This window comes from Tupaia chinensis, unplaced genomic scaffold, assembly GCF_000334495.1.
Source record: "Tupaia chinensis unplaced genomic scaffold, TupChi_1.0 Scaffold000278_1, whole genome shotgun sequence".
NCBI classification, from domain to species: Eukaryota; Metazoa; Chordata; class Mammalia; order Scandentia; family Tupaiidae; genus Tupaia; species Tupaia belangeri.
The window spans coordinates 197,213-201,202 of record NW_006159761.1 but is presented as its reverse complement, the minus strand read 5'-3'; the positions used below and the strand labels follow the sequence as shown (position 1 = coordinate 201,202).

Here is a 3,990-nt window from a genome sequence, read left to right as displayed (position 1 = left end):
CATTTTGCACAGAGGACACGGCTCAGTGTGGACTAGCCGCACACAGTGAGTTCTAAACGTGCCCCACGACATTCTGTCTACAAGTGAAAGCTAGCTCTGACGCCCTGGGGGCCCTGGGGAGTAGTGCCGGGAATCGGGTACTGGCCGGGGTATCGCTGGCGCGTCAGCAGCTTCCGCTGTTCTGTCCCGACAGCACGCTTCTTTCCCCAGGCATTGTCTGACGATTCCTCTCAGCTTCACCAGGATGATCACCAGATTCGAAGTAAAAAAGGACAGGAAAATCAGGTGAAAAGTGGAACGAGTACCCTGGCTGGAAGAGTGGCTTTGTGACGCTGGAGCGCGTCTGGGCGGAGTCTGAAGGATGCTCTGTGGGGACACCGCGACGAATCTGGACCCACCAGTGAGGAGCACGTGGCAATGTACCCCTGGGTGCGAGCTTGGGGTTTAGCCCAATGGACCTGGGGTTCTGCCATTGTTGTGGGTTTTGTTGTTGGTGGTGTTTTGGTTGGTTTGGTTTTGTCTTACAAAGCTTATTTATTTAGTTCTTCCACGAGTGAGAAAGACACAGAGAGAGAAATAGAGATGAAGAGATAGAGATAGAAATCCCCCAGCAGGGCCTGGACGGGCGACCCAGGCCTCAGCCCCCTTCGTGTTGGTGTCAGCCCAGTGTACTCAGCAGGGCCTCTGAGGCAAACGGAGCCAACCATGGGCCAGCCTCACCGAGTGTGCTTTGCGCCGTACTGCAGGAGGGCCGGGTTTTAACCTCATCTCCGCTGTGTAGTGCCATTTTTGTTTTTACCATTGTGAGTCTTTATTCCCTCATTTATAAAATAGAAATAGCTACTTCATAAAGTTACTACGAGGAGTAAATGAAGTTACCCGTAGCGCTCACAACAGCGTCAAAAAGGACACTATGGCTACTGTTGTTACTGCAGCATAAACGGGGCCTGTGGACCGTGGTACCGGCAGGTGCGCGCCCTGGCGTCTGTCCTGTAGTGCCCACCGCAGGGCTCTCCCGAGGACCGCCCCCGCTTCCCACCGCCCACCGCAACAACCGCCGGCTGGCTTCTATTTAGGGGAGAAAAGGGCATGTGGGATGTCAACTTCAGTGGTGTTTTAATTTACCAAGGACTTTTTCTTAAAAATCTCGTGATATAGCGCTCCTTTTGGGGGAAGGAGAGTGAGGTTCAGGCAGTCGGAGTCACCAGTGGATACAGCCGCCGTTAGTACGCAAGTCCAGACCTTGCTGAGGTTAAACACCTGCTGTTTCTGTACGGTGGGAGGGGCCGGGTTTGACTTTCATTACTGAAACCTCAATCGATAGTAAACACGGAGAGAAACGGTATCTCCGCTAACGCTACAACAGGCACAGGGGCGGCGTGTTTGTGGTTAAATTGCACCAGCCAGCCAGAAGGGGTTGGTGCTGTCTCTGTGGACCCTGCTGTCCCGCATCGCCTCTGCTTGAACTCGGCCTTCACCGCATGGCCGAGGGTCTCAGCCCGTCCAGGAGCTCACTCTGGTGTGAAGACTCCTGGAAACCAGGGCCGGATTGCGGCACCATGGGAGAGCACAGAGCTCCGAGGGCTGGTCTACATGTGGGAGGGTTCTAGGTTCAAGTCCAGAGATGACCCTGGGTGCACGTGGGCTTTTGAAATGGGGCTGGCTGAGGCGGGGAATGGATCACAGCTTTGGGATCCTGTTAGGGGTGTGTATTCTCTCTGTTTCTCTCTGTCTCTGTCTCTCTTGTCAGGGAAGAAATAAAGTTCAAAAAATAATGGAAATGGGGCACATTTGATAGCACATGTGTTTCAAGAGATTCCTCTCAAAAGCCCAAGATGCTGGGATGCAGCACAAAGCTCTCAGGGTACGAACGGCAGCTCCCTCCACGGCACCCACACCTGCGCAAAGCCACAGTCGGGTGAGTGTCTGGACATGGCTGGAGTGAGGCGGTGTGTGGGGCGGGAGGGAGGGCGCGGTGGTAGGGAGGGGCCTGGACAGTTGATGCTCCGCAGCTGTCCTGTGTGGCGGTCACCACTGTCTCTTACGTTAGTCACATGTCTGTTGAGAAAGGAGCAGTCCCTGGTGGCTGTCCCCAGGTCACTGCTCCAGGCCTAGTCGTCGAACACTTGCAGAGAGCTGAGCCTGGAGTGCCGTGCCCGCCCCAGTTTCCACGACAGCAGGGCGAGGATGCATTCTCCAAACTCCATCTGAATTTCTTACCTCAAATGTACTCAAATTTAGTTTCAACAAACTCCCATGTTTCCCCTGTGTTTTCTCATTCCAGAAGAACTGTTTCTACAAATTATATCTAATCACTTCTCCCAGTCAAAGGAGACAGTGGGCGTCCCAGTGGGCGCTTTCTCCATGGTGTACCGGCCTGCCCAGTTCCATGGACACTTCGAGAGTGTCGAGGCTCCGTGGACAAGCGGGAAGGTTGGGCAGAGCCCAGGAGGACAGCATCAGAGATTCCTCATCACAGACAGGCATTTCAGGCATCCACACGGCAGCAGTGGGCCAGATCTCCTGAGTCGGGCACTGGCGAGCCTCAGCCGGGGCTGCTCAGACGGCTGCAGTGCACTGTGCCTTCGGAGAACAGCTGCTCCGTGTTTCTTCCGGTAGATGGAATGGAACGAGCCCCGTGGCCCCCATGTCCTCTTGGAGGGTGGGCGAGAAAACCGGAGACAGCGCACCCAGACGTTTTGGTCCTCGCTGGCCAGATCCCATAGGAAGTGGTCTAATGATTCGGCACAGTAAAACATTGAAAAATAGGGTAGAGGATCAGAATGTTGGAGACAAAGGTAGGGGTGGTCTCTCCACTACTGAAAAAGGAAAATTACTCACTTTTCTCAGTAAGAAAAAATGCCAAAGTGTTCTTCCAGAAAGACATTTAGAACTGCACACACACACACACACACACACGCATCTCTGAGACAGACGCCAAGCTCTGCTCTGAAACCATGTGAATTTTTCTCTCATGAATTTGTCAGCCGAACTCCAAACCACTTTATTCTTTCCTCATTTCTGGTCTCTGTTCAGTATGTTTTCAGTTAGTGCTTCTTGGCATAGCTTCCGTCGGAGCTGAGAGGGCCTGTTTCTCACCCCCTTCTCTCTGTCTACCCCTATTCTTTTTCTTTTCTTTCCTTTTAAAGCATTTCTTGTGGTGTTTTTTCTTCTGGGCTCTTCAGTGGCTCCGAAAACACTGCCAAGACCCACATGAACAGGGTCTCTGGAACCCACACTGTCTGCCTGGTCAGACCATCACACAGCACGTGGGGGCAGGCGCCAAGGAGGGCCCAGAGACCTGTGGGTGCAAGCACCCCGCCACCCGCACAGCTGCGGCTCCCGGAACCAGCTGGGAACAGACACCAAAGCCACCAGGCTGTTCCAGAACTTCCTTCCCTAGCATCCTCCCAGTTGCTTTTAAGACCTAGTTTTTTGAAACCTAAGTTGCTATCCTCATTTGTTTAACTTTGGTATGTTTCATCGGAACTCTTTTTAACTGGTCTTGTCACATGTTTCAGGTTGTGGAAAATGAGAAATACCACCCGAGCCATGTGACCGTACAGACCTAAGAAGATGGTTGGGTGTTTTCCTAAGTTTCAGCAAACCAGTTGCGGGTGTATACGGAGTCCCTTCTAAAGAGCATCCCCACTGCTATTCTGACACGGAGCGTGAGACTCACTATTGAGGGACGCCTTGCCTCGTCCTTCTGACTTGCGGAGCTGGTGTGGTGCTACTGTTTCCACCAATGTATGCGCAGGCTTCAGAAAGAGCCCGTTAGGACACGCTCACGAGCACGTTTCAGACTAGCATGCAAGGAAGGGCCTAGTCAGTCCCCGTAGCAAGTTACCAGTTGCTTACACCTGAGCTAGCCCCGAAGTCTGATGAACAGTGGGAGCTGGACTGTTTCCGCCCCAGCCACGTGGTGCAGTGGTAGCACGACACTGTGGTTCTGGAAGCCGTATGGGAAAGCTGGGTTTGGTTCCCGGG

The 3,990-nt window shown here is 53.3% G+C and overlaps 1 long non-coding RNA gene across 1 annotated transcript; it reads left to right on the top strand.

Annotated features, from left to right (window-relative positions):
* The first annotated feature begins 841 nt into the window (after positions 1 to 841).
* LOC114008062 (uncharacterized) lies at positions 842 to 3,372 on the top strand. Its single transcript, XR_003549626.1, has 3 exons — positions 842 to 1,251; positions 1,751 to 1,918; positions 2,285 to 3,372. It is a non-coding gene; the product is annotated as an uncharacterized LOC114008062 (long non-coding RNA).
* Positions 3,373 to 3,990: the final 618 nt, after the last annotated feature.